This window comes from Mesocricetus auratus, unplaced genomic scaffold (assembly GCF_017639785.1).
Source record: "Mesocricetus auratus isolate SY011 unplaced genomic scaffold, BCM_Maur_2.0 Super-Scaffold_100047, whole genome shotgun sequence".
NCBI lineage: Eukaryota > Metazoa > Chordata > Mammalia > Rodentia > Cricetidae > Mesocricetus > Mesocricetus auratus.
In genome coordinates, this window is record NW_024429224.1 from 4,424,728 (window position 1) to 4,452,370 (window position 27,643).

General features: G+C 43.3%; 1 protein-coding gene across 4 annotated transcripts in view; it reads left to right on the plus strand.

Moving 5' to 3' along the window:
• The first annotated feature begins 14,930 nt into the window (after positions 1–14,930).
• Positions 14,931–27,643, plus strand: part of Fam135b (family with sequence similarity 135 member B) — a 328,330-nt gene continuing 315,617 nt past the window's right edge. For 2 of the 4 annotated variants that reach the window (XM_040735574.1, XM_040735575.1), the window contains exon 1: positions 14,935–15,620. The gene's annotated coding sequence lies outside the window, so the exon portion shown is untranslated. Of the gene's footprint in view, positions 15,621–27,643 lie in introns of all 4 variants that reach the window. The other 2 variants (XR_005873157.1, XM_040735572.1) reach the window with 2 other exon arrangements.

A 27,643-nucleotide genomic window follows, 5' to 3' on the forward strand; every position in this document is an offset into this window, starting at 1 on the left:
ACAAAAAAGTAATGGGCAGTTAAGATGAGGTGTGACCGGACATGGGTGATGTGTGATGGTGAGGCCCTCAAGGGTCGGCAGCATGGACTGCAATGGCAATAAAAGCCTTGATATCATGCTAAGCAATTTGAATTCTATCACATATCAGGGCAAACATCTACTTATTGATAATTAACATTCATAAAATAATCCATGATTTAGAGAGTGCCTCTGAAACTTTGACCAGCAAATGTTTGACTCAAGTCTCCTTTTCAGAAAGTGCTTGGTAGACCCAGGTTGAGTGTGATTGTATGTGATAAACAGTGGAGAACCTCCATAAGCCAAATCTGTTCTGGTGCCCAATATTGTGGTCTGTTAAGATTTGTTCATATTCAGTGATCACCTTATTGGCCCTGAGATCCAGCATTTTCAGAACTTCTGCAGTACATGGATCACAGAATCAAGCCCTTGCCTTGAATGAATAAATGCTTATCCCTGATGCTTCCTCCAGCATACCCTGTGTTGAAACACTCTATCACCCACTCTAATGAGCCAATGGCTCTCTATGTGCCCATCATGGCAGACTCTGCCTGAAGCAGCACAGATGTGAGTTGGCTTCTGAGTATTTAACTCTGCCATAGAAGGACAGGCTGTGGGTGTAGCAACACCAGATGCAGAGGTCATGAACAGCATCACAGATGAGAACGGAAAGGACTTAATAGCTATTTTAATGCCCCTCCTGGTTGACGAATGCAACCAGTGTCTCAAGGTCCTACCTGATGGCGGGGGGTTATCATACTGGGCAGGAATTCCTGTCTTCTTTATCTCAGCATGGAGTGAGAGATAAGCTACCCTCTTATAGCTGTTTACCCTACAGAAAAGAAGGGTACTACATGGGAAGTAAGTATGGTTGGATTTTGGATAAAGGGAAGGAATGGTTCTGTTGAACAGCAGAGGAAATGGGGTATGCCCAGAGATTGTTGCTGTGGTGGTCAGTCATGGCCAAAAAATTCACTGGATATGTCTGTGAAGGAGTTTCTAGACTGGTTACTTGAAGTAGGAAGACTCTTCCTACATGTGAGCAGCACAATTCCACAGGCTAGGGTCCAGTGTGGAATAAAAGGAAGAAAGTGAGCTGGGTAGTAACATTCACGGCTTTCTACTTCTGAAATGCAGGTGCAGAGTCAGATATAGAGGAAATGCTGAGAGATCAGAGAGAAGGAGCAAGCCTCTGCCATACCTTACCTCCTTCCAGTCTCAGGAGACAAGAGACAGAGTTTCTGTTTCTCCCTGCTTAAGTCCTGTTTCCACTCCGTTACCTCACTTCCTGCCTGCTGTACCGACCTCCAGACCTCTATGGTTAGCTAACTAGGCAGAGCTCCATTCTCTGAACTTCAGACAGGCTGTATTTGTACAAGCAAGATATCACCACACATGCCTTTCTGTTGTGGAATATTAGTCGAAGATGTGTTACATTTATTTACACTGTGGAACATTTGTTTAATGATGCAAAGATGTATTGCATTCTTTTATATTGCCTTTGTTTAACTCTATGAAGTTGTGTTACTTTGCCTATTTAAAATACCCGGTTGGTCTAATAAAGAGCTGAATTGCCAATAGCTGGGCAGGAGAGCAAATAGACAGGGCTGGCAGGCAGAGGGAATAAATAGGAAGAGAAATTTGGGAGGAAAAGATCAGGGAACAAGAAAAGAAGGAGAAGGGGATACCAGGGGCCAGCCACCCAACTACACAGCCAGCCATGGAGTAAGAAGTAAGAAAGGTATATAGATTAGAGAAAGATAAAACCCCAGAGGCAAGAGGTAGACAGGGTAATTTAAGTTAAGACAAGCTGTCTATAAATAAGCCAAGCCATCTTTGGTTGATTTGTCAGGTATTTTGTCAGATCAACAAAATATTTATTAAGAAAAGGTGTTTCAGTCTCCTCCCTCCCTCTCTTCCTCCCAACCCTCCCTTTTTCCTTTATTCCTATTTTTATTGTATTTATCTATTCTTGGGCATGATATAACTCCAATCGAACCCTGATAAAGGATTTCTAGTGCTATATAACAGTTGCCATACACTGTTTCTTCTGGCCCTGGATTCAGGGGTGATACCATACATCCCTCCTCAGGAACTTTGAACCTACATAGATGGCATGCCAAAGCCCTATGTGTCTAGAGTAGTACAAAATATACAGTGAGCTATTTTATTTTTCTTCATTTTTATACTCTCCAATTACAGAAGATATATGTAGCTAGATAAATCTCTTGATCTCTCAGCTTATGTTGTATTGCCAGTAGAGTGAGAATAATAGCACTCAAGATACATGGCTGGCAAAGGAATAGAAATTAAATGTGAAATGCCCACTCTGTTCTCTTGCTCATCTTGGGAACTGATAAACAGACTATGGATGAATAAAGAATGAACAACAAGAAGGCTGCTTTTTCCAGGGGGGGGGGTGTCAGGGAGTAGAGGAAGGAAGACCCTCAAATCGTATATGTAGAAGGATGCAGGAAGAAGCTGATTTCACAGAATACTAGGTTGTGAAGATCACTTGCCTGATGAGAAGGAACAGGGTCAAGACCCAGGGACTTTACCTTCAATGCTGTTCTGGGAGGAGCTCCATGCCGTGCATGGCAGGGTTACTTTGCAGTTAGCAGGTCACTACAGTCCTCTTACTGAGAATGTTTTCTTCACATCCTCTTCTTTGCTCAGCAGTCACCCACTCACCTAACATTTCCTCAGACTGTGCAAACATCACCTCCTCTGTGAAGCCTCGTGGGCAAAGCTAGGCAATGACTCCCTGTGATCCACAGCTCTGTGAACATCCTCATTGTAATTGTACTGAAATGGGACCCCAACATCCATTGCATGCTTCCCCCGTTGCCATAAGAGTTCAGTATCTGCCTATTACACCTCCCTCATGGTTTGGCCACTGTGAAAGGTTGTTAGCTTCTATGAGACCCATGCTGCTCTAGAACCTGCATTTTCCCTATCTGAAATGCCACTAAGTCTCTCTGGAAAAAACACTTGTGCTTTAAACTTAAGTTCAAGCATCACCTACTTTTGGGAGATGCTCCGTTGCCCACAAAGCAGAGTATCTATTCAGGGCCCAATAGCAGCTGGTTTCGTATGTCATTGTGCATGTCATGCAGTCTTAAATCATATCTAGCCTTTAAGGTGAGTGCTTAAGTGGGGACTTGTCAAGACATACCCATTCAGAAGTGCTCTAGGACAGCAGACAAATGATTGACGCCTGCCTACCTTTCTTGGCTTTTTCTCTCCTGTGGCATCTCCATGGGATACATCTCTTGCTCTAATCCCCACACTCCAGGTCTTCACGAACTCCAGGTCTCAGCCCCTACCATGCAGCAGTTTCTCAGTGAAGGGACTCTAGGCAGCCCAAGCATGGCAAACATGGCTCTGAGAGGCCCTGTCCTTCTTTCCCATCCCCTCTGACTTGCTAAAAAAAATTGTTAGATTATATTCCTAAAGCAACCACCACCGTCTACGTCTCCATTTGGCCTGAGGCTATCTATCCAGGTCCAGCTATCCAAGTATTGAAGTTCAGCAAGCAAAAACCCCCCTTTTGACTCACGTAATTAACATGCCCAATTGAAAGCAAGCACCTCATCCTAACATGGGCTTCCCCTAGTACCTTTATAAACTGCCATTTGCCTATGGGCCTCATCTGTCTTCTCTATCCAGAGGCAGTCCTTTGTCTCCGGAGACAAATGTCACTCCCATCTCTCCCTTGTTTTCCTCCCCTTTTCCCTCATCCTCTACCTCCTGTCTTTGTCTCTTATTCCCTGCCCTTTGTCCCTCTGGGGCAAATAAGTCTCCTGTGTGCTGAGGTGTCTTGTGCTGAATACCGATCCCTTCACTTGATGTCTGTGGAAGTGTTTTTTCCACTTGCCCACTTGCCCTAACTCTGGCATTGCTAGTACATGGACTTTCTCTCCTGTTCTTGCTCTGGGAGATTTGCATGTGTTGTAAATTAAGCACCCAAATCCCTGACCTCTCTAGCAGTGTGGGATCATGGGTAAATGTAGAGATTCTAGAGTAAGAAAGACCTGGGGTCATCCTGTGTCAGAAATGTGCAAAGAGAGCATAGGGTTGTGCCCCTCTGGGGGTCAGTTTTTTGTCTCTAAGACTGTTAGGTCCCCCTTCAGTGTGATGTGTGAGGATTATGTTATATAAGTATGTGAATTCCATAATATACTGAGAGGACAATCAGGAGGGTGCAGTTTGTTCACACAGCATTAGCTCCATCATGACTTGCCACCAAAACTCCTTTGTCTCGCTTTCCTATGATGTCATTCAGGATTGGCCCCATATCTAAGCCAACCTCAAACCAAGAACTTCCAATCAAATAAACATGAATTTAACTTCTCCTTCTCTTCCTCTTCTTCTTCTTCCTCTTCCTCCTCCTCCTCCTTCTTGTTTATACATGTGTGTATGTGCTTGTGTGCATGTGTGCACTCGTGTGAGTGTGTGTGAGTGTGTGTGTGTGTGTGTGTGTGTGTGTGTGTGTGTGTGTGTGTGTGTGTGTAGATCAATGGTCAGCATCCAGGGCATTCTTCAGTTGCTTTCTACCTTAGGGGTTTAGACAGGGTCTCTCACTGAGTGTAGAGCTTGCTGACTTGGCAGGACTACCTGATCAGTGAGCTTCAGGGTGCTTCCTGTTTCCATTTCCCTCTCCCTTACTGGGATTGTAGGAATGTGTCACAGTCCCAACTTTTTTGTGGGTCCCGTGGATCAAACATAAATCTTCAGACTTACAAAGTATTTTACTGATTGAGCCATCCCCCACCTGTTAACCATGTCAATCTCTTTTTTTCTGGTCATCTGTCTTTTGTTGTTATGGTACTGTGGGCAATCCGTTTTATCTTTATTGTTATCATATTCTCTACATTACCCTCTTCAACCCCTACCATACTCCTGATAACCTGATAACCTCCTTTTTATTCCCCATTACACCCACTCCTAATTTTACAGCTGTTTTGGTGCAGGCAGCCACAGCTGCTGTGGGTCCAAGTGTGAAGCAATTGTGTCATACCCAGAGAACATTTCACAGCACATTCTTCATGGGTCTTTCTTCTTGGCTTATAAATGAGTTTTAGTTGTTTCAATTCATAGAAGCTGTTTCGTCTCTGAAATTTCATTCAGTGACTTTATTCTTCCGTTTAGCAACTGAATCACTGATGAACAAGCGCTCTTGCCAAGAAAACATTAGGCCTACAGTGATCTCACAGAAGTATTTAAGAATTAGACATCATGAAAGCGTTAAACACTTCACAGAAGTGAAACACAGGGATGGTTGTACAACTTGGTGTTAAGTGCCTGGTGTAACCAATTCCACATCCAGAGGTTTGGTAAAACAAATGGAAATTATACTTGAAACCCATTCACACACAAAATATTTCTACATAAAGCCCTAGTAGTGAGAACAAAAAAATTGTTTGTAAAAATATGGTACATTGTCAAAATGGGCTTATTCCAGGAGTGTAAATGTGTTTTAACATTATAGAATTCATTCATGGACTTTAATTATATTAATATAGGTGAGGGGGTAGCCCTCTTGTCTTAATGCTCTCCTCCCCAAATTCATACATCGAAACAAAATCCCCAGTGTGGTGGGTGTTAGGGGATGTTTGAGAAGCTATGGCAGCACGTGGCTTATTCCAGTCACAGAAGCCAGGGAGAGTTTGCCCCTCACATACTGTGAGGGTTCAGCCTAGAGGTTCTGTCATGGAAACAGAGAACCCTTACATGCAAGCACCTTGATCAATTTTCTAGATTCCATAACTGTCAAAAATTTGTTTTTATAAGCCAGTTAGTTTTGGGTTATAGAAGCCCACAAAAATTCAGAAAATAGTCAATAAAAACAAATGTTCTCTACACTTACATTCCACCCATCAATGGTCAGAAAGTTGTGTTTTTAAAGGGACATATTTCAAAGCAGAAACTATGGAAGAGGAATGATGCTGGAAAAGCAACACAGACTCAGAAAGACAGACATCGTGTATTTCCAGACAGATGCAACCCAAGATTTCAATGTTTACATTTGTCTGTGGTGGTAGTGCTGGAATACAAGAGGAGAGAAAGAGATCTTGGGGGAAGGGATACATGAGACATGCAGAAAAAGTGGGGGGATGAGGAGAGGGTGGGGAACAGGCAGAGAAGCAAGAAGGACCTAAAAGTCAAGTGTGTGAACCCCTTTTGGTGTGCTAACAAAAAACTAATAAAATGTCATAACATAGACACGTGATTCCTAGATTGAAATAAAACATACCCAAATGGCTAAAGCAGAAAATTATATTATTGTATAGGAGTCTCATATATAATGTATATAACCATATATGTGTATGTACTATGTATATGGTTATCTTCATAAATGTGGTGGCCACCCCTAAACACTTTGTAGATTTAGTAAAATTTTAATGAATAACAACAGCGACAAAACTGAACAGGATGAAACCTTAAAAAGTCTCTTCTAAAAATATAAAAGAAATCACAATCCCCTCCTTCCAGAATCCCTGCTGTTCTCTGTGGTCAAGAATAACAGATGCACTCCAAGGAGGAGCTGGGTGTGCTGGAATACTTTACTAGACGGCAAAGCCCAGTGTAAAACTGGAGTGACGTGAAGGGTAGCATCTTTCCAGGAGGAAAAGTACTGAATGCTATCGGGGAAAATAGTGATTCCCTCAGTCAGTCTCCTTGTGTCAGAAAACCTGCCCCTGACAGGGCTTGCTAAAGTCAGAAGGATGGCCTCACGGCGGGAAGGACGGCGTGACTGGATAGAAGGCTTTAGAGGTGAAAAGCAAAGGCGTATGGATAATGTGAGCATATTTAACTGTGCACACACACGTATGTGATATGGGATCTTAGCATTCTAATTTTAGTAAGTGGTTTCAAGGAGCATGAACGTAAAGAAAGAAAGCCAGGATAAAATACACAAGGATGGCTTTAACAATGCCAAGAAGAAGAAGCTTGCTCCTGAAGAAACCATGAACATATTGCATATTTTTGGGACTCTTTCCTCCTACCAGTTTGCCTCATCCAGCCCTAATAGGAGAGGAGGGAGGTGCTTGCGCTAACCGCGACTTGATAAACCATGACTGGCTGACACCATAGAAGGCATTCCGTTTATGAAGAGCGGCAAAGGAGGAGGGGTGGATGCAGGGTGGTGGGGGACTGTGAGGAGAGGGGGTGATGGTGAGGAGAGGAGGGGGTGATGGTGAGGAGAGGAGGGGGTGATGGTGAGGAGAGGAGGGGGTGATGGTGAGGAGAGGAGGGGGTGATGGTGAGGAGAGGAGGGGGGTGATGGTGAGGAGAGGGGGGAACTGCAGTCTGGATGTGGAAACAAATGAACAACAGAAACAGAAACCATGGAAACGTGGGTAAACAAGAGTTAGTGTTCTGAGAATGCATTTGAACACCCGAATCCCAACAATTTATGAAGAATTCTACAGATCTACAAGGAAAGAACAAATGATCCAAAAATAAGAATCAAACATTTTAGAGAACAAGAAACACAAATGGCCAGACCAGAGGCTACATATAAAGACCTGGTGCCATTTATAGTCAGACATTTTAAAACCCACTAAATATCTGAATAAAAATGCATTTTTCACTCATTGGACTAAAAAATCCAAGCATGTTCATATCAGGTGTGAGGAGGATATGGTGCTATGGGGATCCATGCTTCTGCTGATGGGAGTGTCAAATAATGCAACTGTAAAATCTGTGTGGAGTCAGCCAGGACACAGGGACATGCGTGTGCCACTCTAAGTGTAGATGATTAATATCCGGGCATTGACGCTAGCCTGCTCTCAGGAACCTAGCAGCAGCCAAGATGTGACACTGTAGCTACTGCAACCACCAAGTAGACCACTCTCGCTGGGTGCAGGCTTTATGTCTCCTTATAAAAGGCAAGCCCCGCCCACCCGTCTCTCTTCCTTCTGCTGTCCCTCAGAGCCTATCAGTGCACCTCCCCGAAATAAACCTCCCACGTGAGTTCTGTTGTATGGTGTGGCTTTGTGGCGCCACTTGGCTCTAACCCACCTAGGTCACTTCCTCACTGCCTCTGAATTACCACAAGAATAACATATTTAAGGCAAATTTTGTGTTGAGCCTCACGTGTTTTCATTCCAGGCAACAAAGCATGGCAGGAAGGGGCAGGAAGGGACAGCAGCATAGTGACATGCAGAACACCCAATGGCAGAGACTGAGCATTCTTCTGAAGAGAGCTGCCCATTATAGGATTGAAGAAACAGGGCCAGAGAATCGCTGATCTCTTTGCTAGCCTGTGTAGAGCTATGTAAGATGTGAGACTGTTGCATTATCCTTAGGAGGTTGTTTTACCGCTTATGGTAAACTATAAAATCCCTGCAACTTAGAGGACAAAGTAAGATTGCAGAGTCTGGAAGGAACAGGCCTTAGACATGCCAGGAGCTTGTTAGGTGCCAGCGTCCTGATAGGGCAGCTGTATGCCGTGGTTGCATTTAAAGTCTTGGACCACCTACAGGGAATGGGTTCATATCTCATTACAAAGAGGAAGAAACAAGTCTCAGAAATAAGGAGAAAGGAAACATCAGGCTCATGATAAACCTTCTTCCTGCCTTATAACTCACTGAGAGAATATGCTTTGGAACAGGGCCTGGAGTTTCTGCAGGCAGAAACATCACTGAAGTCCCAAGTGCTTCAATTAGAAGTAAGAATATCCTGGACAACTCCCAAGGCTGCATTCTTTATAATAGGAATAATTTGTCCCCAAAGTTATACCATCATTAATGGAATGATTCATCAATCTCAGAATATAAATATATATTCATAATATATATAATATTATATATAATTTTATTTATGGAGTTGCAAATAATATCATTAGCCCATACTTAAAATGCTTGTTTTGAATGAAGCTCACTGCCCTCAAAAGAACCTCCTATTTGGTTTTCAAAGTTGCATATATTCTCAAAGACACAAAAGATTTGTTTCTGACTAGACTCTCTTGTTTTGGTTACTGAAGTGTTCTCAACAGTAAAGCAATGGGCATCAGTAAGTGTGATAAACACATAAGCCATGTCCTATAATTTTATCAGCCATTCAGTGTGAAGACCTTTATTAAGGTTTATCAGAATGGTCAAATATTTAGATGCTAACTAAGGTCATACTCTCTGGCTTAGAATAGCTCTATTAGAAAGCTGTGCCTCAGTTTTCTCTCCTATGAAAGGATGAGCTGGTAACCCATGAAACCTTTCACATGCTGTGGTCATGGGAACTATGAATTTGGTTTTGGAATAATTTACTGGTGGTTACCAGTCTGTTTCTCTGTTAACATTAGTCAAATAGGGTACTCCATGACATACATACAGGTAAACTCAAGTCTCCATGATATAAAATGACTGTCCATTTCACCAACTGAAGGCAATGAGCCCACAAGACTCAAGATAAATAATTAACAGGTATTTATTAGGGAAGCCCTTACACAATTGATAGCAAATAACAGCCGCTGTCTTCTGCTCCTGGAGATGCAGTCTCTGCCCTTCTTGAGTTCTGACTATGACCCAAGAGAGTGAAGCAACCCCTCTTCTTCCTTATACGGGATCATATCTGCACACCTGAAGCCACGCCCATAGGATGCAGCCGCCACTGCAAGCCACTTGTGAAACAAGATGCCACTCCCATTGGCCTTCGTGGTCTGTCTCACATTGCTTTTTATTGCTATAAGCACCATGACTGATAAGCACTCAGGGGATTGCTTCCGCTTTCATTTGTCACCCATCACAAAGGGAAGTCAGATTGGAAACTCAAGGCAGGAGCTTGAGGGCAGCGGGAACTGAAGTGGAGACCATGTAGACACGCTGCTGCCTAATGGCTTGCTCAACGTACTTTCTTATACCCTTCAGAACCACAGTGGGTTGGACGCTCCCATATTAGTCGTTAATAAAGACTCTGGAACCCATACCAAACAAGCCAAGAGGAACCTATGTCTCCTTTCACCTTTTAGTCAACTGTTCACACACGGCCATTGTACAACTGTCATAAAGAGGAAATGTTCTAAAAACCAGCTTTCTTGTATTGCCAAGAAAGAAAACCACATGTGTGTGGGGGGGGGGGGAGGGTGGGAGATAAATCTTAAGTCCATTCAAATACTGTTTTAAATCTCTTAAATATCATCTGAATGTTTTCCACACTGTAATTTGAGTTGGAGAAAGATAAGACAGGGACCATTTACTTGCCTATGTGACAATCTCATGGGGACACTTTCTCCATTGAAATTCCCTCTTCCCATTGAACATGGCTTGTGCCAAGTTAACAAAAAAACAAACAAAAAAAGAAATCTAACTAAGGAGTATCTGATGTGTCATTGCTGTTTGGAGTTTCAGAGAGGATTTCAGGAATCGAATCCAGACCTACTCTGAATGGATCCTGTTGGGTGTTTTTGTTTAGCATTTTGTTTTCAGTTGTATAGATAAAAGAGAAAGTGACTGGATAAAGGTGTGCTGTTGCTGTGCCTTCTTTCATAACACACGGGAGATGACACATCACTGTGGGAAGGCCCAGTTAGGTTTATGGAACAATTGTCAGTTCCTGGAGATGGGTCATGATGAAGGGGTGGAAGTTCTAGAACGTACTAGGATGAAGTCTGAAATACTGCTGAGTATCCTACAGTGTGTAGTCGGCCCCTTGGGGCTAAGGATCACCTGGATAAGGATCACCTGGATGCAACTCTTAAGGATGCTGAGGGTGAGAGCACTGTGTTGCAGAATGCTGATAAGACACCTGGATAATGTATGAATAGAAACACCATTGAAAGTGGAAAGAAAACCCAGGAGGCACCCTGAGGTGCTCATGCTATGGTAAGGAGCAAGGATTCACAGTTCAGTCCTGACCTAGCCACCATACTCGTGTGAACACAACTAGATCTACCATTTTGCTTCAGTCTCCTCATTATACGGCTATCCTAGGATTGCTGTAATGGCTCCCCGAGATTAGACACGGTATGTAGGGTAGTGCTAGTGCCCAGGAGGCATTCTCTCATGTGCTTGCTGTGGTCACTGTTACATACAGTCTAGAGAAAGCAGATTGTAGCATGTGATCAAAACAATGTGGGTTCAAGACTGTAGAGATGGCTCAGCAGTTAAGAGCACATGTTAATGTTGCAGAGGACCCAGGTTCAGTTCCAGTGGTACACAGACATCTGTAACTCCAGTTTCAGAAGATCTGAAGCTCTCCTCAGGCTCTATTGGCATCAGAAACAGACATGAATGAAGACAGAGATGTTTTTAAAACTAGCTTATTTGTATTGGCAAACAAGAAAACCACATTGGGGAAAAATAAATCTTAAATCTTTCTAAATACTGTTTTAAATCTTTTAAATGGTGTTTGTATGTTATCCATACTATGATATGAGTTGGAGAAAGAAAGATAAAACAGAGACCATTTACTTAAGAATTTCATTCACAGACACAGGGGAGATGACACAATGGTTAAAAGCACTGGCTGCCCTTGCAGAGGAGCCAGGTTCAGCTCCCAGCATCTAAATGGTGGCTCACAAGCATCCTTAACTCCAGTTCCAGGGAATCTGCAGCCTACTTCTGACCTCTGTGGGCACCAGACATGCATGCGGCGTAACGTACACACATGCAGGCAGAACACTCACACATGTAAAATAATCATTCCAGGAGTTTCTCTCTTTTGGTAGGGGGCAATCTTTTTTTTCCTCCCAGACTGACCTAAAACCATGAGGCTTGCTCTTTTCAAAGTGAAGGCATTCTGGCTCTCTCCACATATGTGTTGCATGTTGTCTGAGAGTTCTTTATGACACTTCTCAGCACCACAGGGTGTCACTATGGAAAACTTGCCTCCAAACAGAGATGTAGGCCTGTGTTTCCTGGATTCTCTGCTCAATCACAAGCATCTCAAGTCCTGTTTGCTTCTTTAAGGGAGAAAATCCTCATCCTGAACCCCAGAGTCAACCTTGGTGAAAATGTCTGTCTCTCTCATCCCAGACTGAATGTTTTTGTGCTCATGCCTTCAAAGGGACAGTTACTACCATCTAATTCTGTATCTGCCCTGGGATTCAATAGTGTAGTTCCTGTCATCTTCCCCTATCCAATCTGACTGGTGGCCTCTAAAGTGAAGGCTACACCTGTTTCTCTAAATATTTTATAGTCATAGCCCCTGATGAACCAGATTCAAAATTCTCACTGGCCTCCCCCATAGATGATTTTGAAAGATATGCACAGTGTGGAACTGACAGCTTGTATTTAATGAGATGTTACTAGGTGAAAGAAATAAGGAGAAGGGTGCCTACAGTTTGATGGGTGGGACTCATTCCTGAGAAGGCAAATAGCAACATCTATAATTTCTGCTTTAGATTAACTTTTAGTGAATCTTGCTGTGGACCTTGATGGGTTTTCCTTAAAGGTCATTCATATTGTTCGGGGCTTGGGTATTATCTTAGTTTCATCTCTTGCTGCTTTGATAAAATACCCAGACAAAAACAACTTAGGGGACAAAGGGCTTATTTTAGCTCAGAGTTGTATGTTATGCTCCATTATAGTATGGAAGTCACAACAATGGGAGCTTGAGGGAGTTGATAAAATCATCTACAATCAGCAGCTGAGACTAATGAATGTTCCTCTGCCTAGGGAATGGAACCACCCACAGTGAACAGGTCTCCCCACCATAATTAACATAATCAAGGTAATTCTCCTGATCTAGAAAATCCTTCATTGATCTTCTCTTCACGGGTGTTTCTAGAGTGTGTCAAGTTGATTAAAATGAAACAAGCACACCATCTAAGAAGTGCATGGGGCCCAGTTGCAAGGAGGATATAATACAGAGGATGCTGGACCCAGATGCCACCACTCCAGCCAAAAGACTGAGGAGTATCGTGATGGCTGATCCACAAGCAGGGTTTTAAGAGGAAGGGTTTCATAGAAATAATTCATAATGCCATTTTGCCACAAAGGGGACAGGGGGTCGGTTTGGCGATTTATCTGATTGGAATATATGTTATAGTACAACACACACAATTTATTGCCTCAAGAATTAAAAAAAAACTTTTACAGAATTCAAGCATGATGATACAAGCCTGTAATCCCAGCCCTTGGGAGACAGAGGCAGGAGGATCAGGAGTTCAAGACCAGCCTTGACAACATATAAAGTTTGAGACTGGGCTGGATTATATGAGATCCTCTCTCTCTCACCATGAAAATATGTTTTACAGATGAGTACATTGAAAGTCTCATTCCCACTCCAAACTTGTTCATTCAATTCTCTCCCAGCCCTTATTGGTCTTGGTTATTTCTCCAAGTTTTTTACCTGGGCCCCTGCCCTAGTATATTTCTATGTCAACACAAGACAAGACAATACAGATTTGCCTGACTTTTTTCTCTCCTTGATTCAGGAGAGCTATACTGTTTGAAATATTATTCTGCACTTTGCTTTTTCACTTAACCTATTGTAGAGCTTCCTAATCCAGATGCTCCAAGCATTTTACAACAAAGGGAACAGTAGTCCCAGGGACCTGCTCTGCTGAGGCCCAGTAAACACAGAGAAAGAAGCACTTTGGAGGCTTGCCTTGACTCTCAAAAGTAAGGTTGCACAGAACCAAAATGAAAGGTAAATGTCATCCGATTTAAATCATATTTCAAGGACAAACATTTGCAAAAGAAAGGCACACATTTTCCCTGATGGATAAATAAATATTCCTTTATTAGCCATTCTTCCAGTATTTACTTTGGTATGCATTGTTCCAGGCTTGGCTAGATGCTGCAGGGAAGGTCAGCAAAGCAAGTGGGTCATTTACTCTGGTCTCTATAACAACAGCCCCTTCAAGGTAACCCTGTGGCTGCATAACACACACTTCCACAGTAGCCAAGTAGGCAGTCTTCTTCACATGATGATCTACCAGTTCCCTTGCGTAAATGCCTTCAGTGTCCCACCTGTGATCAAGTTCAAGTCTAACCCTTTCTCTTGGCTCCCCCAGTCCTTGGTGTGAACCTAGGTCATATCTCACTTTCCCTGGCTCCCTCTGTTCTAGCCTTACTGTGTGTCTCCTGTGGATAAAAACAAACAAGAGAGAGAGAGAGAGAGAGAGAGAGAGAGAGAGAGAGAGAGAGAGAGAGAGAGAGAGAAAGAAAGAAAGACAGAAAGAAAGAAAGAAAGAAAGAAAGAAAGAAAGAAAGAAAGAAAGAAGGAAACCAAAATGAAACAGTCCTGTCTAGTGTCTAGTTTGGGGGCTTATGCCTGCTCCTTTCAATCTGGCATGATCTTCCCCATTCATCACCTTGGATTAACTCCCACTTTCTTGTCAGTGTCTTTCTCTCATTGCCCTCTTGCTACAATCTAACTTTCTAGCTAGTGTGAATTAGTGCAGCCTAGTCTAGTAGAGCACTAAGCTTCCAAGTCCCAGTACTGGTTCCACCTTTAAGGCTGATCTGTCACCTGTAACAAGTAGGACACACGAACGTCTTGACACAGTCATGGTGAGACGATGCATTCTTAGGAAAACTGCCCGCTGAAGAATGGCCAGCAGATGGGAGTTGGCTCATGTTTCCCCATTGTTCTCATCTTCTCCATGGATCAAGCTGGCACACCTCTAAGCCTCCGGTGTCTAGTATGAAGAACTTCTGGGTGAGCTGTTGGCTAATAGCCATTGCATATTTAGGAGTGGTGGTGTGGGTCACTTGGTTCTTTCATCCTTGCAGCGTGTACTTGTTGCCTCCCTTGACTTCTCCCAAGTTTAATAACCCTCTCCCCTGAGGTCTGAAAGGAACCCTTCCAGCTGCGTCTCAGTCTTGGCTCTAGGGGACAGTCCCAGAGTATGGACTGAGCATGCTCCTGGCCAGCCTGGGCTGGTGGGGCCGGACTTCTCTGGCCCAGCATCTTGCGCCCACCACAGGCTGGGCGGGCTGGCAGGAGAGCCTGCAAGCAGGCGGGGTTTGGCCTTAGGGCAGCCTGGCGCATCTAGGCTCTTCTGGCTGACAGAAGTGGGGAGCAGGAGGGGCGCCTCCTAGCCAGTCGCACAGTCTACCGCGGTACGCAGAAGCTGCAGGAGCAGAGCCGGGCAGCCAGGAGGGCTCTCTAGGCCTTGAGCGCGCGCGCCGTGTGGTTCTGGAGTCTGGCCTTAGGTCCCGATGGGGGAAGGAGAAGCACAAGGGCGCTGAGGTGAGCAGAGCTCGGAGACTCAGCTAGGGCTCAAGTGCAGGCTCCCATTCTTCTCTCGAGCGGGAGGAGAATTCCCTTAACCACATTCACAACCTTGCTTCGGGCACGTTAGCTGGGTCTGCCAGGAGGCCGAGGTGGCCGGCAGCTGTTGCACCAAGAGGGGGCAGCTGCGGAGTTCCATAACCATAGCAACCGCATCAGTACCAAGGCGGCAGTGGCAGCGGCGGCAGGCGGCGGCGGCGGCGGCGGCGGCGGCAGCGGCAGCGAGGGCAGCATCTGCTTGCTCCTCCTCCAGGCAGCATCACAGTGGAGACCTGAGACACAGCTCGTTTGCAGGTGCAGTGGACTCCTTGGTCCGCCCACAGTCGCTGCCAGTGTGAAGGTGAGACGAAGAGAGAGGAACCAAAGCTGCAACTGGGCCCTAGGAGGTGAGGAGAGAGCCCTGCAGTAGGAGACAGGTAGGTGAGAATGCTCTGGGGTCACCAGCTATAAACTCTCTCCTTTGTGGCAGTGACGTTTCTGGAAGCATGGTTACTAGTTGGATGGCTTTCTGTTACTAAGTGGGGATCCTGCCGCGAAATGTGTTTTTATCTTTCTCTATTTTCTCCCAGATATCTCTGTCCTCTAATCTAGCCTCACATGTGGGCAAGTCTTGAGAGGACAAGAAGGAACACTGATGTGACTGGGTGAATGAGGTTGTTCCCCAGGGGCTCATTCAGACCTGTCTGCTGACCTCTGAGCCACTGCACCCAGGGCAAGCTCAAAAGAAGACCTTGTGAGATGGAGCGGGCGGTGGTCTCTGTTCCAAGTGGGGCAGGCTGACTCCATCTCTTGTGGGGGTGGGCTGCAGTGTAGTTCACGGTGGTATAGAAAGGGACCACAGCACACAACGGCTCCTCGTATGTAAAAGCAGCTCTAAGCACAGCCACTACAGAGAACCAAAAGTACCCCCAGAGTTTACTGTGCTATAGAAAAGATGTTCTGGTTGTTGGGGGATCTGATGGTAACACAAGTAAAATCTTCAGTGTTAAGAGACTCACTTCCCATTCCCCTTACCTTTCTCCTCCCTCCCTGATGCCAGCAAAACAAAAGCTGGATGGTGCTTGGAGACACCCTCTGGCCCCTGGCCACTGCCAAAGGATCCGACTTTCAGACAGAGAGGAGAACCCCACTTCAGTCCCTCATGTAAACTAGGGGGCAATGCTTTCCACTGGGTTCCCATGCTCTTAATGTTAAGCTATTTTAAACCCTAGATTCACTTGAGGTGCTACATTGTATAATGGACTGTTAACTGCATCTTTGACCAGGGAGAGGACTGGAGTTTTGGGGCACATGATTTAACCCAGTTCATTTGGGAGAAGAACCCCCCAGAAGACCCAATGGAAAGAACGTTGTATTAGATGAGTAATTTGAGTCAAAAAGTGCTTCATAGAGTTGAGCAGATTTCTGAAGAATTTCAAGGATGGGTAGCTAGTGACTGTGAAAGGGTTCTCTTTTTATATCCTAGCCACAGGGGACTATGGAAAGACCCAGTTAAAAGGCTTTGTTCTTTAATTAGGCTTTTAATTTATGATGTAGTTATGTTACCCAGGAGGATGTGATCTGACCCTCATTTCATCTGGGGATTTATACCACAATGAGGACAATATATTATAGGGAGATGGTACACTGTAGTATAGAGGAAAGAGGGCAAGATTCTGGAGTCAAAAATGGGCTTGAACTCTGTTTTCATCATATACCTGTTGTATGACCTTGAATTTCTCCTACCTTGTTGAGTTTTCTCTTGTCTACAGAATAGGATAGTAGCAACCCTCAGCATTTGCTGGACTCTCATACAACCAAACGTAATGGTAGAGGATACAAATGGGTAAGGATTTTAAAGCCTGATGACTAATGCAATTTTAAGAAAATCATCATTTTCTAAAGACAAAGCCTCCTATTAGCAAGGCATTACATAGCTATCACCTATGGAAAGAGTGGAAATATTAGTCAGTGAGTCAAGGCTGGAATACTGTCATGTTCCAGAGACACTCGGGCAATAAAAAGAGGGCTTTATTGGGGTAAACACTGCCTGCCCTCCTTGTTTATGGCTGCTGAAGGTCAAGAGCTTTGCCATGAAAGTTGGTGCTCCATTCCCTTCAAACAGTGCATTCTGTGTGGCACAGAGTGGACCAAACATCTAATAGTGCAAAGAGATATTTACAAAAAGTGAGGACTCCTTTAAATGTTGCACACACTGTGGGTTCTTTGTGCATTGCAGTTGTTTCAATCCAACTCTGGCTCTGCAATGACAGATTTCTTTGATGAGCCTGACCAAATATGTACAGTTTGATTTCACTGCTGAGGGGACTGTAAACTCTGAAGAAGAACCAGGGCTGGTGTTCTGCTCTTCTCTGCTTGTCTGTGCCTTGGCTTTTGTTCACGCTGGTGTCTTCGCAGGAAGCAGCCATTTCTCATTTCCTTTCTCTTTTTGTGGCTCAGCTCAAAGGCTCCATCATGTCTGGAGCCGTCCCTGACCCTCTCATGTGCTTCCCTGACACTCTGTACCTGTGACTGGCAGACTGTGCTGTGTCATTGCTTGTACAGACTCTGCTCCATGAGGGCAGGGGCCTCTGCCTACCCTGCCTTCCTGTGGCCCCCGGACCTATGGTGAATGGTGCTGAGTGAGGGAATGGACTTTACCAACCACCTGACTATTCTGTCCTGGAAGAGGTGCCTCAGAACCTGTCCTGGGTACCTTCCTGACTCATGGTGCAGCAAGCTTGAGGGATGCCTGCTGGTCTGCCCTGCATTATTTGGAGTCAGCCCACTGCAGCAGAGTGAAGGGGAACATGGGCACAAACTTTGTCTCAAAATGTTCATTTCTTTCCAAAGGACACTTCAGAATTGTTGTAGTCTGGTGTTAAATGGCTTTCATATAACATTTGCTGACTATTTCAGATAGATTACTTTAGATTTAGAATGTACTTCTGTTCCCTCCATTTAACTCTTTTAATAGCTTTCATAAAATGGGAAACATATGAACTGGCTTCAGAAAGCCTATTACTGAAGCCAGGTTCTCAGAGAACTGACAACTAGAGTGATAGACTTCCCCTTTGCCTTTGTTTCCTCACTTGTAGCATGTGACTGTTGATATCAAACTCATGGTTGATGCTGAACACTTACAATAAAGCAATAGCTGTGTGTGGGGGGGAACCTAACCTACAATGTACTCAACACAAGCAATGCTCCATTTTAATTTCTCTTTTACTTCATTGCTTTTTTAATGGTTTGTCGAGACGGGGTTTCTCTGTGTAGCTTTGTAGACAGGGCTGCCCTCAAGTTGACCTGCTTCTGCCTCCTGAGTGCTGGGATTAAAGGCATGCAGAGGAAAGGAGGGAGGAGAGAGAAAGAGAGGGGGAAGGAGAAGGAGAGAGAAAGAGAGAGGGGGAAGGAGAGAGAGGAGAGAAGAGAGAGACCATCTTTTGGTTAGATGTGATAGTCCATAGGGAGGGGAGTGCAATTAGCCAATTAGTTGGGATCCTGGGGTCCTGGTTCTGATGCAGGAATGGCTTCTACTTCTGACACTGCTTATAGGACTGTTGGCCTGTCCCCAATTTTCAGATCGTGGTGCTATCATCTGCAAATGGCCTGGAGGATTTTAATGGCCCTACTTACCTGTCTTTCAGTGATCATGTACGTTGGCCTATGCTCTTTTTACTGAGGTTTCATCTGTCATCTTTCATCTCTGGTTCTCCATCCATCATTTCCATAAAGCCTTATAATGTCCAAAACTCCATACTCCAAAGACTAATGCCACTGCTGCCACCAGAAACACTTTTCTTTCCTTGTGAGTCAGGGTATTGGTTTCCTTGTGAGTCTAGAGATTCATTGGCTACCTCTTCTCCAGTTAAAATGTTTCGCTGCACTGTCAATCTGCAAGAAGCCTTGTATTTAACCAACTGGGATAGGTATATATGAATTCTGATATTATTTGAGAGAGTTAATAGAATTCACATCATTTCTAATGTTTTTGGGTTTCCTGGACCATGGGTGCTCAGCAATGTTGAATATTTCTGCTAAAACATGAATCATTTTTAGGCGAATGCACACCAGTCTCTGATATTGTAATAGAGGATGACTATAACATCACAAAAATAACCAACACCATGCATCAGGCTCTATGACCCTCAGCCTTTGGGTTGGTGGAGTAGGACCCTGATCATTTGGTGTATGGAGCTTAGGTAAACTTCCTTGCCCTCTGTACTTCCTCATGCCAGACCCTGAGGTTCCAACATTAACTGGGCAATGTCCTGCCAGCAAACTTAGTATTCGTTTTGTGTATCAAACATAGAAACCGAGAAGGCAGCACCAGGCAAAGTTCAGGTTATACAATCCAGGGGAACAACCGTCTACCCTTTTCCTGGGAGAAGTTGTCAAGGTTGCTTTTGAATAACAAGAGATCTAAGCTGAGAGGGTTTCTCTATGGAGAACAGAGGGAAAGCAAATGGGCACAGGAGGTGGCATGCAAATGGAACAAGAAATGTCATGAAGTGCGCATGAGTCAGGGCTGAGGTAAAGTGTTGTCCACTGATTCTGGTGAGGTCAAGAGAGCTGACATCACTGAGAGTCTGTGAACCAGCCTGTTAAGTGTTCTCTCTTCTCTGAATGGTATGGGAAGCCATGGAAAGATCAGTAGTCATGCAGAATGCTCTCTTCTCTCCAGCTTCAGAGTGGAGGAGAGATTAGAGAAGCTAGATCAAATGAAACACAGGATGGCCTGATAGGTAACCTTGAAAGCAAGGGTTGTTTGCAATCAGGCCATGGGAGTAGGGATGCAGAGAACAGGAGGTAGCAACTCGTGTGGTAATGATGGCAGAGAAGTGAACATACTGCTTTAGCTCTCAAATAAATGTCTAGATGGAGCACTCCAGGGGCTAGGAACCACAGAGAGAAAAGAGGGGATGGGCACAGTTGTTATCCTGGATATCTTTCCAGACACTACACTCACTCTGGGTCTGGTCCTTCACTCTTTACCTGAACTAATCAATCAAGTTCTGAGTTGACACTTGGCATCCCTGGAGAGCCTCTTCACACAGCAGCTGGCTAGATGATTGGAAAATTGAAAACAAATTTGATAAATCAAAGTCCTTCTGTGTTTTTGTAACCCATAGTTGAAAACATCTCTCCTATTCCTACCCCAAGACAGAACCTCATCACAACCTCTAAGACTACCCTGTCACAACATTCATTTTTAATCTCTGGTCTTCTTGCTCATGTCTAGCAGTCCATGGGAATGCGGCCTCCTGGGATTCTCTTTTCCTCTATAAGCAAATGGTCATTCTGGCAGCGGGTACAGTGTCTTCTTGTGAGAAAATTAGTCCACTCTGTCTCTTCTTTGCTGCATCTTTCTCTGCTATACTTTAAAAAGTTGTTGTGGGACTCCCATTGGTAGAGCAAATTCTTTCAAGTGACATGTGTTCAGTGCCTGCATAAATGAACACATGGATTCATGAATGAATATAGCATTGGCTTCTAGGAGCTCCCAAAGTACAACAACAGGTCCTTTCATGATGTGAACCAAGTACATGTTTGATGAGTGAATGAATGTATGAATGAGTACAAGATTGCTAAACTCCAGGGTAATGATACCAACATTTAGAATGATTCAGAAGATAAACAATGACATTCTCAATAACAGACTAAAAATTAAATCATTTTTCATTATATGTTTCATCCCTCTGATGTACTATGCGTGTCCTGGTCATTGAACTTCAAGGCCACTCAGACTGTGTTTCATAAGGCATTTCATGAGACATGGAAACCTAGAGGAGATTCTGTTGGATGAGGAGTTTCTGGCATGGCATGCACTGGAAGGTCTGGCTGCTTGGTGCTCATTCTTACTGTATTTTAGGCATTTTCCCACTCCAGTCTTTAATGTCATACCTTACACTTTAATCAAAGTTACAGTTTTCTTTTGTTTGACTTTCTGACACAGGGAGGTTGTTTCTTTTTCCCTGAGATCTTTCTTTCTAATTTTGTTTTAAAGTGATGTCACAGTTTCTGAACTCACAATATTTGGCTATGGGGAAATACGTAAGGGAAGTGAAGAGAAGGGTGTGTTCCATCTTGCAGGGTGAATGGACATTGTACACATGGCTATTCCAAAGATGGAGCCACCTGTTTCCCTCTAAGGGAGTGTTTTCCTGGAGTACAGCATCCATCAGGAAGTTTCTGTATGGACATGAGCTGTGGCTGGAATAGCAAAGAAGGTTCTGACTCAGACTTGTCTACCTCTTGCAACCAGGTGTACCTCCTGGAACCGTCTCAAGGAAAAGCTCCCACAGAGCCTTCAATGACATACCCATGCCTCTCTTTCTCCCTAAGGATTACATTCCTTTGACTTCAGCTTTGACTTGAATGCTTGGTTTTTTTTTATGTTTAGACATTTATTCTTCTTGGGCTAATGCATTTTCGTGAGCTTAGGATCTGAGGTCACCTTCTATGAGGATCCTGGTAGAGAAAAATTGATAAGAGCATAAATATAAGTGCTAGAGATGCAACTCAGCTGGTACAGTGCTTGCTTCTCTTGCACAAAACTCTGTAACACACACACACACACATACATACATACATACATACATACACACACACACACACACACACACACACACACACACACACCTAAACATCTAAGACAGTCTAAAACAGATAATCTAGTGTTGACTCTGAAATAAATTAATTGTGCCCCTCAAGCATTAATCACACCTCCCTGGGGTAATTTTCCCAACTTGTATTGTGAAGGATTTTGGAGACCATGGAACTCATTTGGTCCACATACATTTTCTAAGTATACTTTATGACCTCTGTGCTGTTTTAGAAGCTTAGAGGGCTAAATATAATGTTTCTATCCTTAACAAGTGTATAGACTATGAAGAGGAACAGAAGTGGCTCTTTCAGGGATGTGCTATGAGTGTAGATTAGAAAGACATCCAGTCCTGACTAGGTGCTGTCAGGAGGTTTATGCCAGGGAGAGGTATCTAAAAGAGGATATGAATGATAGGTAGATGTTAGGTAGAGAAACATGGTGTATGGAGTAAGAAGGTGTCTCAGATAAAGGGTAAGGCCAATGTGGGGGCCAAGAGTTGCCTAGGGCACTCCTCAGTGAGGGGTGTATGGGTGTGAAGTACCTGGGGCAGGTTTGAGGCAAGGATGGAAGGAAAGAATGGTAGATGGTTAAGAATAGACTGAGCCAAACAGGGTCTTGGGCACCTTAGAGAGGAATTTAGTTTTATCTGGATCCAAATGTGAGTTGTTGGCAAATTTTATAGTGAGAAATATAGCTAAATACATGTCCTTTGAAGCCTTCCCTTCTGTCTACTGTGTAGAAAATTCATGAAAGAAGATGGGAGGTGTGGAGGCCAGAGACATTGGTTGGAGAGGAACTACAGAATACATGGAAACAAAGGTGTCCCAACTCAAATCAAGGTAGTGGGTATGGAGGCAGTAGAAAGAACTTGAGATGTGCCAAGTCCCTGGACTCTGAGTGCTCTGATAGATGACTCAGTGCACCGTGTAGGAGAGTAGTCAGGGGTTACTGCCTTGTTCTGATGCATGGGATTGTGGTTGACTCTTGGTGACCATTCATAAGTTGCCTATTTCCCACTTAATGATGTGGCCTGATGTGTAGAGGAATGTCATTAATTGGACTTCATGAGTTATATATATATATATATATATATATATATATGACATAAAGTGAGGCGGGAGATGAAAAGTATTTAGAGAGGCTGGGAGCTGGAAGGAGGAAGGGATTGAAGGATGATATGATCAATGTACATACACACATATATGTAACTCTAAAATGCTGCAAAAATATTTAAATAAATATTTAAGTTTCCGCTGACGAATGTCTCAGGTGCAGAGAATTCCATAAGTTAAAACGTTGGCATCGTTTGAGAAGAGAGGCAAGAACTGAGAGTGGGGTATGGATAAGAGAGGGTATTATGGAGGGCAGTCTGACCAAGTAAATTATATACATTTATGAAAAGTCATAAACTCATGAATTTCTTTAATTAATATATGGCTATAAAGTTTATTAAGATTAAAAAAACAACAATTCTAAACTCATAAGTCTCCATCTCTTCCCATCCAAAAAGAAAATCACAAGCAAATCTTCCTCCTACGTAGCTTCCTTTGGTCTTAGAGACTTTGCTCTTTGTAATTAAATTGCTGGCAGGGTCACACTATTCCTAAGGTCCCCATGACTCACTTTCCTTACTCAGGCCCTTTCTTCATAGCACTCTCTCTGGAAACTTCTCTGTACTTCCAGGTACTGAAATTGCTTTGCCTTTATCCATAGAGTTCATAATTCTATTATTTGCTGAACTACTGAACTAGTATTACAGATGTATTGAATTATTTTCTTTCTTTCTTTGCTTTTTCTTCTTCTTTTTTCTTTTTGGTTTTTCAAGACAGGATTTCTCTGTATTGCTTTGGAGCCTTTCCTGGAACTCACTCTGTAGACCAGGCTGGTCTCAAACTCACAGAGCTCCACCTGCCTCTGCCTCCCGAGTGCTGGGATTAAAGGTGTGTGCCACCAACACCTGGCCTGAATTATTTTCTTAATGTCTCTCTGATTCACAAGATAGCAAGCTCAGAGGTATCTGGACTCAGCTACTTTTATAGCTGCATCAAATACACAAACATCATGCAATAAATATTTACAAAATAATAATGAATAAATAACCAGAAATCTCCAATCATGAAATGCTACGCTTTGTTTTCAGTTTAAAATCTGTAGCGATAGCTGCACTGAAGCAGTTCATGGCACCCTGGTTAGAAAGTGGGCATCTGGCTCAAGAGCACACTGAAACCAGTCCCAGACACTGCTCCTTCTCTGAAGCAGCCTTCCCTGCCTGTGTCTTGTGCCAGCATTGGCGAAAGGCTTCCAAGTTGCAGTTTAGTAGAAAAGACACTACCGCACAGCACAAGCTTCATCCCCAGGGCTTAGAAGAGGGCAGATTGAGTCCTCTAGCAGACAACTACTTCCCATGATACTGCTTAGTCCAGGACGCTGTTTTACCATTTCTTGGGAGTCCTTGCCTACTGAGACCAGTAATTATGGGACAGCAGTACAACTATCGTCTTCTACTTCGTTCAAAGATATGAGGCGTTTTCTCTGGGAAATGGTGTCAAGCATTCTTTGAGCATTCTTCTCGGACAAACAAATCCTGTCAAAATCTCACCAGAGTTATCACAGAGTCTCCAGTTCTCTCGTGGTTCCCAGTGAAGAATGTGTTTTTCAGGAGAGGCATGGGGCTTTCTTGTAGCTGTGACTGTCTTTGCATTTACATCTATGATAGAGTGGACTAGGGTATGGTGGCAGAAGACATAGTGGACAAGTGAGAAGAGGGGAAAGGGGGCAGGGATATTTGTACTAGGTGGACAAAGGACCACCTCTGGATAGAGGGAGGCAGGCATGGCACATAGGCAAATGGTGGTTTATAAAGGTAAAGTGGGAAATCCCATGTTAGGATGAGATGTTGAATTTTAACTGGACATGTTAATTAGCTCAGCTAAAGGCTCTTGACGGATGGGCTTCAGTAATTCGAGAACTGAACTTGGGTAGTCAGCTTCAGGAGAAAGAAGTGGTCAAACGAGGGACTCGGCAGTGGTGGCTAGCTTTAGAAATGTAATCGTTTTTTTTTTAGCAAGGCTAAGGCTTGCCAGAGTCTGGAGCTGGCCAGAGTCCCTTCACATACAGGTAGCATATGAACAGAACATGTTATATTTAGGAATATATGTATACATCTACATATATCCATGTAATAGCAATTAGAGCAAAAAGAGACCTTGAATTGGAGGGAGAGCAGGCATGGGTATATGGTAGGATTTGATGGGAGGAAAAGGGAAAGGAGAAATTTTATAACTAAATTATAATCTCAAAAAATAAATAGAACATTCTAAATCTACAAAAAACAACAGAACTGGAAAAAGTAAAAACAAAACAAACAAAAAACCCAAAACCCCTGAAAGCTGTCCCGAGACTGGGAAGGGAGCTGCTGAAACATGGGGACAGTCGTAAGTGGGGAGAGGATGGGAGAAAAGATGGCATGACCAAGGTACAATGCTGGCGTGTGTGATCCCCATAGATCTCACTCACGTGAGTGATGTAGGCTAATTGTGACAATATTAGAAGACACCAATCAGTGAACTGCCAGCTTCCTTAGGACTGACTAGCCTGGCCGGGAACTAGCCACCAGGTCATGCATTCTCCATGCACTGGCAATGCTGATAACAGAGCTTGGTTTTCTCTAACAGCCAAGTTTTGTCTTTATGGTAGTTGTCTTCTAAGTCCTGGTAGGTGAGTTCTGTACCACGCTGAGGTCACTTCCCAGCACAGGAAGCTTCTCCTCTACCTTACTCGGTGACAGACTCGGTTACACGGCAGTCATTACACATCAGTTGACATTGTGGGTGCAGCCTCCTCTCCTAGCTTACTGGTTGAATTTTGGCATTCTGTGATTTTACAGCTACCCTTGGTCAACCTCTCTGCTTTCCCTCTCAAGTCATTAGAAGTCATTAGATTTCTTTTTCTATTGCTGTTTTACTCACCCTAGAGCCTCTGTAGTCTATGAATTCAGCAACATTCTTCCCTTGGTCTTGGTTATAATCTCAGCTTTTCCATGGACTTCAATTGTATCATTTAATTTGCATTTGGTTTCTTTACCTCTGAAGCAGAGACAAAATCCATCGTATGTGGAACTGTTACTAGTAATAAAAGGATATGAATAAAATTGAACAAATTCTATTATAATTCATGGTGCATGGTGTGAGATTAGTCAGTGTTTGCTCTGGTTAAAGAGTGAACTGAATACTTTAATATCAATAAGGAGACAGGGGCAGCATTTTACTTTTTAAGACGGTTTATTTATTTTTATTTCACATGTATTGTTTACCTGCATGCACCTATGTGTACTGTGTGTGCAATGCTCTGGAAGGTCAAAAGATGATTCTGTAACTCCTAACACTGGAGTTACAGATAGTTTGGAGGTGCTGTATGGGTTCTAGAAAGTTGAGTCCTCTGCAAGAGTAACTAATGCTCTTAACCACTGAGCCACCCCTCTATTCCCTGAAACCAAAACTAAGGTTCCTGGGTCAGACTTTTACTTAAATGGCATATCTCATGGAATAGACCATGGGATAACAGTGTTTGTTTGGTAGCACCTTGGACTCTCTGTGTGGCACTTGGGAGATGACCCTTCTAAGCAAGGACATATTCAGAAGCAGAGCAGTAAGTCTCCAAACAAACAAACAACAACAACAAGAAGAAAACCCTGTAGACTTGACTGAGGTAATACAGAAGAGAAATTTATGAAATAAGTCTCATCTGATATTGATTAAATTACATATTTAATTATTTTCTATTTGAAAGACTGGGTATGGAAATAGGTTTCTGGGGGCACACAGCATCTGAACTAAGGTGTTATCGCAGGCAGATGAGATGGTGGCTTTTATGAAACCTTGTTGATTTTAAATGAGAGCATAAAACACACTGAAGAATAAATTGCCATTTTCTGTTTGTTTAAAGGAAATATATAAAGACAAGATTATCTTTGGAATCTTGGGACCAGGGTAGAATCCATCAAATGTGACATTTCAGTATGCAGGCTTCTGTTGGCCTTTGGGAGGAATAGAATGGTTATTTATATAATTGCTTATGAATTGCACAGTAAGTTTCCCTTGCTTTTGTTTCCTTTTAGTTTTTAAATTGTGTGAATACTGGAAGTAAAGAGAGACCAATAAAAACTTGTTAAGGGATACCTTAGCCTTAAGTTATCAGTCAGCACTGAAGATGGGAAAGGGAAGTTCTTTCCAAACCCCTCTCTGTATGTAGAATCTGTTGTCAGCCACAATGGAAGGGCAGGACAGGAGGCACAGAGATAGCCAGTACTTTTTTTCAGTTGCACAGCCAAACCCTGATCTCCACAGTACTTTGATCACCACAAACATGTTTGTAACTGGAGTTTCTTGTCCCACCAGGTCCTGTAGCTGTTTCAACCCCAAACAAGCACATGAAGATTTATTAATTGTTAAACTGTTGTCTGATGACTAAGACTTCTTATTGGCTAGCTGTCTTAATTATTAACCAATTTCTATAAATCTATGTATTTCTATATGGTCTTGGCTTACTGGAGAATTCCTGGACCTGTTACTTCTTTGGTAGCTACATGGTGTCTGCCTACCTTTCCCAGAATTCTTTTCATCTCCTAGTCCTGTCTATCTTCCTGCTGATATTGACCAAACAGTGTTTTATTCATCAGCCAATAAGATAAACATATATACAGAAGGGCATCCCCCATCACATGTTCTTTCCCCATCATTCTGACAAGACTCTTATGAAGTGTGTTTAAAATTTAGTTACTGATTATACAAAAAACCCAACCAACCAACCAAGCAAACAAAACAAAGCTTAAAAAAAATCACCCAAACTAAACTT